General features: G+C 32.7%; 1 protein-coding gene across 1 annotated transcript in view; it reads right to left on the bottom strand.

The window, feature by feature from the left end:
- Positions 1-10184, bottom strand: part of LOC140775116 (disease resistance protein RPM1-like) — a 40287-nt gene extending 30103 nt beyond the window's left edge. Inside the window, exon 1 of the mRNA XM_073118380.1 lies at positions 9984-10184. The gene's annotated coding sequence lies outside the window, so the exon portion shown is untranslated. The remainder of the gene's footprint in view (positions 1-9983) is intronic.
- Positions 10185-13595: the final 3411 nt, after the last annotated feature.

Here is a 13595-nt window from a genome sequence, read left to right as displayed (position 1 = left end):
TATAAAAAATGTAGATCAGGGAGTTACGGATCGGTTCCACTTGATTTCATAATTTTCTAACTATGGAAGAATATTTTATGGGTATTTTTCCTCGATTGCGTGGACTACTTCCTACACTAAATTCAGATCTTACATGAATCGTTTCGTAGCCCATCATTGGTATCAAAGCCTATCTTTTGGCACCGTAACTCATCATTACGACTTTATATCGAGATGATCTATAGCATGATTATGTATGTGATAGACTAGCATGGGTATGTATGTGTTAGATACATGGTTGGAGACTATATTGCATCATTTTTCTCTTGGCCTCTTTACCATATAAATTTCTGATACACATTACTTGTTGTAGTACTAGATATATGCATATGATCTATCATGTATAAGGAAAATATGAATATATATATATATATGTGTGTGTGTGTGTGTGTGTGTGTGTGTGTGTGTGATGTGATGGCTGAAACGGTATCTAGTCTGGACTAGTATTGGATATACTCTTAGCGTAATGGTAGAGTATGGTGATGGCTGATGGTTGTACTCTTAGCGTATAATAGAGTACTACTCTCATTGATATACCATTAGCTTATGGTATGACATGATTATTACTGAGATACCCTTAGCATTTGACAGAGTATAATTATTTTTAGAGATATCCTTAGCGTATGGTATGGTATAGTTATCTTTGGAAATATACTTATCGTATAGCAAAGTATGCTTTGAGCTTGTATCATGATGGCAAGATAGGTATCGAGTTTAGGGCAGGGTACTGTGGTCTAGCATGGTGGATAATATTCAGAGTTTAGACGGATGATTGTGATAATGAGATATGTAGATTGTATTTGACTTTTACATATATGATATTGAGTGGTTGTCATACATCATGCATCATTACTAATGTGACTATTGTCACTATATCATGATTGTTATACATCATACGTTGTTATATTGGGTGGTGCTATATTATAATTACATTATGAGATATATTTTTGGTTGATGATATAATATGCCCATTCATGAGATAATATTGATTACATTTATATATATATTATCAAGAATACATATATACATGCTCATACATGACATAATATTTTTTATGATTCATATTATCTAGTACATGATTTATTCTCTGTTTAACATTATTGATTTGGGGTAAGGTTTATTCACTAAGCTCTTAGCTCATGACTCATTTTGTTTCTCCTTTTCAAAATCCTAGCTGAATAAGTGGAACAGGATACTCCATTAGAGGTGTTGTTAGCAATTGAGAAGTATAGTGTGGTTAGTGTTGTATGTTAGATGAGCTATGTTATATATTGTATCAGATGACTTTTAGAGTGATGTCTTTATCCTTCTCGTTATTATAATCATGTGACTTTAAACTTGGTGTATTATGTATATACCATTATTGTGTATATGTAATAGTGAGATGCTCTTGATAATATATTATGGCCTCTATGGAGTTATATTAGGTTCAATATGTTATTGATATTTAGACATGAGTTATCCTAGTTTAGTTATTGTGGATAAATTATGATGTTGATACATGTTTATTTGATTGTCGGCAACTAACCAAGTTGCCAAGTGCTTTGCACATACCATGTTGGCTCGTGGAATGCATGTGTTTAGGGTTCGGGTGTTACAATAAGGGTCTCACAACCATCAAGAAAATACCCTTCTAATGAATATGTGATGCTTAGTGATGCTAGAGAGCTAAAAATATTTCAAAAATTAAAGATGCATAAACAAAATGACAGTAATAATGGGCTATCCAAGAGGAGATTGATTCTTTGCGTAAAAATATGATTTGGCGAAGCTACCAAACAGTCGAAAAGCTTTGAAGAATAAACGAGTGTTCAGATTGAAGAATGACTGTGATAATCAAGGCAAGTACAAGGAATGGCTAGTTGTCAAAAGTTTTTAGCAACAGAAAGGTATTGACTTTGATAAAAAATTTCACCGATAATTAATGTCTTCTATCCAGATTATTCTAAGTCTTATTGCATACCTAGACTTAGAATTGGAGTATAAATGTTAAAACTGCTTTTCTTTATGGTGATTTACATGGAGCAACCTTGAGATTTTGTTCACAAAGTTAAAAAAAAACTTGATTTGCAAACAAAAGAAGAGTTTGTATGGATTGAAGCAAGCACCTTGGCAAAGGTACAAGAAGTTTGATGGTCTTATGATGAGCCATAAATATAAAAGGACAAATGCGAACTATTGTGTTTATGCCAAGAGTTTTGTAGATGATGATTTTATTATTCTTTTGCTTTATGTAGATGATATCTTTCTATTTAATAAGGATTTAAAAAAGATCAAAACTTTGAAGAAAGATTTGAGTAATTGACATGAAAGGTTTGGGATAGGTAAAAAAATGTTGGGAATGGAGATAAAATGTGATAGGAAAGCAAAGAAGTTGTAGCTATCACAAAATAAATATATTAAGGAAATTCTAGAAAGATCCAATATGAACGATGCCAAGATGGTTGGAACATCGTTTGCGAGTCATTTCAAATTGAGTTCATGGCAATATTCTTCAAATGAGAGCGAGAAAATTGAAATGAAGAGTTTTCCCTACTCCTCCATCTAGGAAATTTGATGTATGAAATAGTTTGCATGAGGTCAGATATAGCATATGAGGTTGGTACGGTTAATAGATTTCTCTCAAACCTTAGATATAGCATATGCGGTTGTGGTTGAAGAATTTATTTTAAGAATTTGATTTGAAGCAAACAGAATATATTATCCATTCTGATAGTCAAAGTATCAAATATCTTATTGAGAATGCAACTTATCATGCTAGAACTAAACATACAGTTCTCTACTATTAAATCTGAGATGTTTTGAAGAAGCAATAGTTGAGGCTTGTGAAGATATCCACGGATTAGAATCTATCGAATATGGATATGATGACCAAGAGTTACAAAGGTGAAGCAAGAACTTAGTAGAGACTTGGTGCATATTGATATTTGCTGCGTTTTATAATTTGGGTATGAAATTTACTAAGAGAATGAAGACCCCCTCATAGGTCTATAAGGGGAGATTGTTGGGTTTCATTTAACTAAGTTGGTTTATGCTAACCCCATAAGGTGACTCACACTTTGCTAATAATTGCTTGGGTTAGATTTTTGTTCTCATGTGGGCTTGCTCATGCCACTTAAGAGTAAAGCTAAGTTATTTAGAGAAATATGATACAAAAGTGAAGAGAAGAAAAAGAAGACAACAGAGCAAGAGAGTTTTCTCTACACATAACAAGGGTTTGCAACTAAAAAATTTCTTAATTAGGATCAAGACACACATCTTTTTCACATCTACAAGGGTGTTGTTGCTTCAAGAAGGTTTGAGTTTTTCAATTAGAAGTGTTTTCTAAACCTTGTTATTCGAGCTAGGCTTATTGATTTTATTGTAAATGGACTTCTTGTGATCTTGAGAGAACTTCTTATGATGATTTTCTTTGTACCAATTCTTTTGATATTGGATTTCGTTTCATACCCAGTGGTATTTCTCTTTGAGAAGGATTTTCCACGTAAATTTAGTATTATAGCTCTCCTTTGTTGTTGGTGTTGTTAAATTACATTTCTTTCTTAGTTGCCATTATTTTTATAGCTTATCATTGTGATAGATCTCTTAGGTACGAAAAAGAGCCCCTTTCCAAAAGTGTGTGTATATATATAAATATGTGTGTGTGTGTGTGTGTGTTTGTGCATTAATTTTCACAAATTTATGGTTCTAGTCCAATGCTTTGGTTATATTAATTCTCAAAATATACACTATCGCAGAAAATTATATGAAAAATAGAATATATATTATGCGAGGATATTTTTTTTGTTTAGAAAATACCCTTATATTTTATCAGAAGGGTGTAGGGTATTTTCTTAAATAATATAAGACAAAACATGCTTAAATAGAGCTATTTTATTAAAAAAAAATTTAGTGTTGTAGGAAAATTATAGAAAATCCATTGGAACAAGATTGATTTGTTCGAACAGAAATTTTCAAAGAGCAAATTCACTAAATAGGCTTTTGCTGGCATTTTTATACACCGGAACAAACTATTTAAACGTCAAGTAAAATGTGACATTTTGAATGGGATGTCTCCTACTATTAAGAGATGCTTATTTTATCTCTAAATCTCTTTAAACAAAGCAGGAGAGAGCATTTAACAGATAAGAAAACTTATCATACTCTTGATCCTCATTTCTTCATACGAAAGCATTGATTTTTAAGTTTCTTTTTGATCCTTGGGTTGGTAATTAGTCCCCAAGTTCCTTGGAAGTATAGTCCATAAAACCTTAATTGTAAAGGCATCTTGTCTAAAAGAATTTAAATTTTTATTTTGATTCCACTCTACTTCATAAATTTTCCCAACAAGTTTAAGATAGTAATCATCCTCATTATGGAGTCTTCAATGCTCAAAACTACCATACAAGTACAGAGGCTTAATCGCTTTGGTGGAATCAACTACAGGGGATGGAACATCCGAAGGAGAATACAGTGATAAACAATGACAACACTTATTTATATGAAACACACAAATAGAGGTATACTACTAAAGATGCCAGATTTCATTCTTTTTTTATTAACAAGTATATTGATTTCAAGATGGATAATGCTAAACCAGTCCTCGAGCAAGTATATCATTTTCAAAATTTTGCTCATGAGATTGGAGAAAGGGGGGAGCCTATCATCAAGAACTTCCAAGTTTCAAATATCATTAGTAAACTTCCTCTTTCTTGGAAAGATTACCAACATATTTTGAAATATATAAGAAGAAAGCTCCAACTCTTAATGTGTTGACAACGTATATCTAAATTAAAAGCGGAATTCATTCTAGAGACATACTTGAAAATCAAGAGAAGAATATTGAGAAGAAGGATAGTGCTCACAACATTGAGAATACTGGATCTAATTCAAATAATAAAGAGAAGCACCATATAACAAAGGTAAGAATTGTTTTAACTCTAAAAAGAAGGACTTTAAGAAGAAAAAGGGAAAGAAGAAGAGTTTTTGCTATGTGTGTGGTAAAGTTTGGCATTTTGCAAGGTAATGTCACTTCCGCAAAGGTGAACAATCGAAGGCGAAAGAGTAGACCAATGTCGTCGAGTATGACATGGTTGTTACGATTACCAAACTCATGATGGTCAATGTAGGTAAAGGTTGGCGACTTGACTTTGGTGCCACTTACTATTTGACTCCTTCAAGGAATGTTTTTAAAACCTACAAGACTATAGAAGATAAAAACATGGTGTTTATGAGTAACTCTTCTACAAATATTGTGGCCGGCAAGGGAACCGTTCATCTTCCTTTATCATCGGGCAAAGTTCTTATACTTCATGATGTCTATCATATTCTTGGAGTTAGAAAGTCTTATTTATATTATGAAACTAGAGGATCATTGCTTTCGTATAGTCTTTGATTCCCATAAAGTTATTATTAGCAAAAGAGATTCTTTGTGGGAATAGGCTATGCTAAGAAAATAATGTATTTGCTTTCTATGAATAATGAAGTTTTTATTTTCTCTTATACTTTTTTCTTTGAATGATTATGATGTTTGGCATTCTAGATTAGGACATGTAGAAAAGAAAATTATGCATAGGATGATGCATCATGATTTAGTTCTTAAATATAATTCTTCTACTCCTTTTAAATGTGAATATTGTGTGTAAGTCAAATTATGCTAGAAATAATTAAAGAGCGTTGTTAGATCTACTACATTCTTAGAATTAATTCATATTGATCTTTGTAACAATAATGATCATCTCACTAGAGATGGAAAGCATTATTTTATAATGTATACAGATGATTTTTAAAATTTACATATGTATTTGCTTAGAGCTAAAGACGAAGCTTTTGAAAAATTTAAGATTTTTAAGCCTGAAGTTAAAAATCAACTTGGTTTGAAAATTAAAGGAGTAAGATCTAATAAAGGTGTTGAATATTTATCAAATGATTTCATATCTTTTTATGAATCTCATGGTTAAAGAATTAACCGCTCCTTATAGTCCTCCCCAAAATGGGTTTGTGGAAAGAAAATAATAGAACCTTATTAAAAATGGTTATTGCTATGTTATTATATTCTCATTTACCTAAAGGTTTTTGGGGTAAAGCATTGTTTATGGTATATTATGTAGGTCATAGAAATTTGCATAAGAATTATGATAAGACAGATTTTGAGTTATGGTTTAACAAAAAACTAAATCTAAATTATTTTAAGGTTTCGGGTTGTATAGTTTATGTTTCAGATTCTTCAAATAAGAGACCTAAGTTAGGAAGTGAAGCTATAAAATTTATATTCTTAAGGTATGCTAAAAATAGTAAAGCTTGTAGATTTCTTAATCTTGACTCTAATAATGGTTTTGAAGCTATTCAAGATGTGAGTTGGAAGAAAATAGTTCAAATAATAATGCTAGTTATAAGAATGATAGCATTCATGTAGAACCTGAATTAAGAAGAAGTAAAAAGCGTAGAATTAGAAAAGATTTTGGACCCAATAAGATTACATATTTAATTGATTCCAAAATTGGTAGAAAGGGTGAATCTGAAAATGAAAAAGAAATTGAAGCTATTCATTTCTTTACCTTTATACTTGGAGATAATTCTAAAGACTATTGTGGGACTAAGTTGGTTCATATCTCTAGAAGAAAGCTATAGATGATGAAATTGAACCTATTAGGAATAATGAGACTTGAGTGTTAGCAAGTTTACTTCCTAGTACTATGCCTATAGGATGTAAATAGGTATCGACTAAGAAATTTAAACCCAATGAAAATATTGAAAAATATAAAGCTAGATTAGTAGCCAAGGTGAATGATTTGATTATTTTGAGACCTTTTCACCAGTAACAAGAAGTATTTTGATAAGCTCTGATACCAATTGATGAGCTCTGATATCAAATTGATAATCTCTAATACCGCTTTGATAAGCTCTAATACCACTTGATAGATTCTTGTACCAAAGATAGGCTACGCAACGATTCCTTCAAGATTTGAATTTATTATAAAAATTAGTCCGTGCAACCATGGAAACATATTCGTCAAATATTCTGCAGTAGTCAGAAAATTAAGAAACTAATTGGGTTAGATCTGTAACTTCCTAATCTACAACTTTTATATTTACGCCCTTCATAGATTCGAACTGTAACAGAGACGAAAATATGGAATATCGTGGGTGACGGTGGTAGTGACGGGTGGAGTGGATGTTAGGGTTATGGATGGGTATTGAGGTGAAGGTGGATGGTGGATGTGATTAAGGGATATAGACGAAGGGAATGAAGTGGTCGAGATCCCAAAGAAGAGGGGTGGCTCGACAGGCGAGGGAGATTAGAAGTGAGGAAAAACCTTACCAACGGTAGATGTGGAAGGATGGTGAAGAGAGAGGAGGGAGAGTCTAGAGAGAATATAGGAGGCAAGAAATCAATAATCTAATAGCATAATGAATTTGGCTACTATCCACATATTTATAGAGACTAGCCAACAAGTCCTAAAATAATATGAAACCCTAATTCTAGAGGATTTCTGTCGATCGCACCGGATCGCGTTCGAACGCACCTAAAAGCTCCATCTTTGTATGTGCGAACACGAGCGTTCAAACTCGCACGACCACGTTCGAACGCACAATATGCGTTCTCTATATTTGCAAACCTAATGTAGGCGTTCGCAAGGGCGTTCGAACGCGACCCCTTCTGTGTTCGAACGCGATCTACAAAAATTTTATTTTAATAAAAAAATAAACACCTAATGTAATAAGAAAAGATCCTAACTAAGTGTATCATATTTCTATTATTATAGATATAATAATTTTGTTCTCGAATATTATAGTGATGCTAATTAGGCTTCTGATAGACTAGTTCTAAATCGTTTAATGGTTTTATATTTACTTTGGGTGGAGGCCTAATTACACGGTCTTATAAAAAATAATAATGCATTGCTTTATCTTCTATGGAAACTGAATATATTACTATCTCACAAGCTAGTAATAAATGATTTAGTTGAGACATTTTCTATGTGGTGTTCCTTTTTATAAAATGTCTAACTCTTCAATTACTTTATATTATGATAATCAAGCTACAATATATATTTCTAAAAATAAGAAACTTACTAGTAGGACTAAGCATATTACAATGGGATATAATTATATGAGAAAATTTATGAAAAAGGGCAAGCTCACTTTACATTATTTATCTACATATTAAATGCTTACGAATCCACTCAGCAAACCACTTAGTGGTACGAGATTGAATAGATGAAGAGATATGGTAATTACAGATTCAAGAATATATTAATAGTATAATTAAAAGTCTACTCTTTAGAATTTAAATGACTTATTCATTAACTATCAAAAAAAATATTAATGTGTAGGTCATATTTCGGATACATATTACTTTAGAATAGTGGGACGCCATTATTTAATCCAAAGTCCTATGTCTAAATTAATGCATCTCAATATACAATGTAAGGATGGACACTTAGACTTTAACAATAATTGGTAGGGTGATACAAAGCACTAGTGGACACTTTTGATGAGACTACCTTTGCGAGTATGAAGGTCAGAGTTGCCTTCTACGGATTATCGGTATAATCCAAGTGTCCTCACTAAGCCAGGATAAGCGCAAGATCTCTAAGGTGCTCTCTTAACGACTAATAATCATGTGCAATATGAACATTTATTCATTTGAATTTAATGATTTGAGATCAAGGTCTAATCCTCTTATCCATTCAAAGTATTTGAATTGTGTTCAAACCATAGGTTCAAGGGTCATCCAAGTATAGTGATACATTGTACATTATTCAAATATTTTATTTATTTCTATTTTTGATGCTTTTATTTTACTCTTATTTTAAAAATAAGTGGTGAATTTTAGGGTATTTTCTTAAATAATGTAAAATGAAACATGCATAACTTGAGCTATTTTATTGAAAAAAATAATGCTGCAGAAAAATGTTGTAAATCCGTTTAAATGAGATTTGCATCTGTTTGAATGAGATTGATTCATTCAAATAGAATTTTTTAGAAAGCAAATTCTATCTAATGTAACAATTTTCATAAAACAATTATATTTTTATTGAAAAATGGCTCTATTTGGTCTAAAGGGTGCTCGTTACGAGTGAGAAATATCTAATTAAGAAGAGATGTCTATTTCATCTTTAAAACTCTTTAAATAAAGAGGGAGAGAGCATATAAAAGATAAGAAAAACTATCATACTCTTAATCCTCCTTTCTTCATATAAAAGTATTGATTTTTAATTTTCTTGTTGATTTTTGGGTTGGTGATTGATCCCCAAGTTTCTTGGAAGTACAATGCTTGAAAATTTAATTATAAAGGCATTATATCTTGAAAATATAATTTTCAAAAGTCTATCAATACCTTCCTGAGGAAATTACTATCTTAAAGAAAGCTTCTAGCATTTCTCTAAAAAGTCTAAATTTTTGTTTTGATTCTACTCTATTTCATAAATTTCCCCAACAAAAGGAGTCCCTTTAGAAAGATAGTCTAGAACCTTGTATAATGCAGACTATATGTGATCCTTGTTTTGGCCCGCGGTCTACACCCTTATGGAAAGCAGCCTCTCCGTGATCCTCGTTTTGGCCCGTACTCTAGACTCTGAAACCACTACACCCTATATACTCCTGCATGTCAAAAATCCTATATTTAAGCCCTATACCTAATTGTAACCCTAATGATAAAACATTTTATTTTCCGGTTTGAAGCCATAAAAATCAGATCTGATCTTTAAAAATCAGATCTAAAGAGACACATTTAACTATCCAAGTTAGACTTACTTCTAGTTTCGGAGATCAAATGAGATTCAATGCTATATCATCTTAAATAAGAAGACAATTAAACAGTTTTGCAAGAATAATAAAACACGAGAAAATTAGGCAGTGAGCTAGAAAGAAATACATATGCATGTGATCTAGTTATGCTCATTAATTGACGCTGAAGAAGAAAACTATGAGAGATATGTATCAGACTAGAGAAAGCTTACAGAATCAGAAGATGTTTTTTTGTTGGTAGCTTGAGAGGCGTTAGAAGCAGTGAAGGGATCTTTGTTGACAGTATGCGTATTTACAAAATAATTGCTTGCAAAATATATGCTCTCCTTCTCTCTCTCTCTGTGAAGATATATTGATTGCAGAATATATCTTCTTGTAAGTGGAACTGGTTAGATAGTTTTGATTCGGGCATGTTGCAGAATGTATTGTTTTATGATTTGGAACTAACTAAATGGGTAATTGATCGTTCTACATCCTCTCCAGCAATGAAACAGCTAAAATATGTGTCTGTTGACATTGACAGCAATGAAATGAAACCGCTAAACGAAGCAGCGCCCATGTTCTTTGGCCCTGCTCTTGCCCGTTGACATTGATAAGAGTGCAGGCCACGTTTTATGGCACTCTGGTCAAACCCTTTTAGTGCTTATCTCTTTAAAGCCTAAACTACAAATAACTTTTCAATTTATGCTACTGATAGTCCGACTATTAAATAAACTCTTGACTAACAGGTGAATGGGGCTTAAAATTCAAAAATTGGCCGACAATAAATCAAACAGCATTGTTAACATAACTTATGTCACAACCATTTGAACCTCTTGTTTTCCAGGATTGCTCTATATCCATTATTATTTGCTGCCAGCTGAATTAATTAAGAATACTTATGAAGAAGTGTAGATCACGGAAAACAAGTGGCAGATCATAATTATGTTATTTCCTCTCCTTGTAATTAATGAAATTGTTTCCCTTGCAAATAACTTTCTCAATGCTCGTTGACATTGATAAGAATGTAGGCCGTATTTTATGGCACTTTGCTTGTGCGAGCGGGTCAAACCCGCGTTAAACCAATCACCACCGATATACGTGACTTTCACATAATTCTCACATGACCCATTGATCAATAGTTTCACACGGTATCTAAGAAAAGTCTAAAATACTATAAATAATTTAAGCAAAATAATCTAAATATATAGTACCATAAGCCGCAATAAATCTCTAGACACACATGTCCATAATTCATAATGAAAAAAATATAAAACTCATGCAGATGCTATAATCCTATTACACATAAAATAAATCTTCATCGTAATAAATTTTCACCAAGAAATGATGAGCACATAACTCGGCAAGTATAATCCAAGATAATTTAAAAAGTAAATATAAATACACGACAAATAATATAATGCACGCTCACAAGTATCACAAAAATAAAATAATACATAACTGATATAATTATTAACAAATTCTTAGTTAATCATAAACCACAACTTGACTACAATTAGAAACTCAAACCACATGATTATGCTCACACAGAGTCATAAAATAATATTTTGTTATACGCTCACATAGGGCCATGAATCATATGACAAATCAAACAACGAGGAGGGTTAGATATCTAAAGGTAATATCATCTATATAGTATGATAATGTTGTATATGACCAATTGTCTATGGCTATCAAATTAAAGGCCCTAATCATAAACCCATACTCCCATCTACATCATCATCATTACACATAGCAAAAATTAGGAGCATATAACTCAAAATGCATGCCCTAACCGTACATCATCCGATACCTCTAGAGCTATAACCTATATGACAAGCATTTTTCTACTATCATGAAAGTCTAATCTCCATAAAAGGTAGTGTGATTGTCTAAATGTCCAAGAGGCTAATTGACCTTATGCATAGACCGCTAATAATATAGTATTATAAAATTGATACAACCCGAATTTTGTGGTAGAATCGGGTAGTATCTTTCAAGTCTTTTTAATGGTTGATTTGTTTGAAAGCTCAAGTTGTCCTTGATTTTGATTAGACAAGAAGAGATTGAGAGAGATAAGAGGTAGATTAGTAGCAAGATGGGACCGTTATCATAGGAGAGGTGGCTACAGTTTGTGAAGAGGGAGGAGGGAGAAGGGCCAACAACTCATATGAGAGGAACAAAGAGGGCGGCTGGGGATAGAGCAAAACATTCCTTGATGAATGAAAATTAGGGTTGTGCTCCACATGTATATATATATATGTATATATATATATATATACATATATATGTATATATATATATATATATATATACATATATATATATATATTCCTAAACTGACTCGAATTAGGACTTAGTCAATTTAAGCAACTTGACTTAGTCAATTAAAGCGACTTGACTTAGTCGAGTGATACTCGGACTCATAATACATCTCATGACTCAACTAGACCAATTAAACAAATTAACAACTCGAGTCCATATTTAGCAAGTAATTGAGTTTATGACTCAACTAAAATAACAAGTACTAAAAAAGAGTAAATAATTAAACTAAGATAACTAGGCTCAATCAAGCGAGCCCAATGTGTCATGAATCAATTCGATTCGATTCGACCGAGTTCATATTAATCCACCACACTTTCGTCCACCTTGCGCTCCAGTTGTTAAGTCTGGATAGTGGTCCATGGAGATGGATTTCCAAGTCACTTCATTAATGGTGCATATGCAACACTCTACCATTACTTTTGTCACCAATCTACCTTAAACATATGTGTGCCTGTTTGAAAGGATCCAGGCTAGAATAGGATCACTTGGCTTGACTCTTGGCTTGGGTGGAACAGCCCCTATTGGCTCGGTGGGAGGGATTTGAGCCTTTAGGCTCAATACAAGAAAGATTGGGTTAATTCGAGCCTTCTCGAGTAGGTCCAATCGATAAACCACAGTTCCGACTCAATTGATCACCTAGTACTGTCTAAAAATTTTGGGAGCCAATACCACTATATTTTATACTTCATGCTGGTATTTTTATACGCAAATCGCTATATTATATAATTTATCCTGACATTATATAAACATCGCTATATTCTATAATTTCTCCTAGCATTTTCTTACAATAATTCCAGCATTTTCTATAAATGCCACTATTTTGAATTCATTGTGGCATTATTTTACAATTGATGGAATAGTCCTCAATTTTTACTGACATTTCGTTAAATGTCACCATATATGCTAGGAAAAGTAATGGATGCGATAACTTTATCATTTATACTAGCATGTAATTCTAAGTGATGATGATAAATGATAGTTTATATTGCCACTTATTAAACACGCCGATAAATAAATGTTGAGAAAAGCTTGTTTTGGTGTAGTGAAGAGTTGGAAATAAATGATAAAGATGTATAAAGACCTATTTTGACGTAGTGAGGAGTTGGGAACAGGTGATAAAAAAGTAGGGACAAAGTAGGTCTCCTTGTCAGATGCCACAGGCAAGAACCACTTAGATGGGCTACTATTAATCAAAAGAGAGAACTTGGGCGACTTAATCCAACCCTAAACCAAATCACACCACCTACTAGAGAACCCTATATCAAAAATGGTAATTAGGATATCCTTCTAGGTGAAGCTATCATAGGCTTTCTCCATGTTAATTTTAATTAACATCATCAGGTGATTTTTCCTATTCTTAGGCAAGGATGTCAAGGCACACGTGAGGACGTGCGAGACGTGTCAATGAGTGAAGGTGAAGACCATGAAGCCGACTGGACTTCTTCAACCTCTACCCATACTGGATCGTGTTTGGATGGACATCTCTATGGATTTCCTAGAGGGATTGCCGCTAGTACGTG

Source organism: Typha angustifolia, chromosome 2 (assembly GCF_048772165.1).
Source record: "Typha angustifolia cultivar Huaian chromosome 2, ASM4877216v1, whole genome shotgun sequence".
NCBI lineage: Eukaryota > Viridiplantae > Streptophyta > Magnoliopsida > Poales > Typhaceae > Typha > Typha angustifolia.
This window is presented reverse-complemented; position numbering and strand designations above follow the sequence as displayed.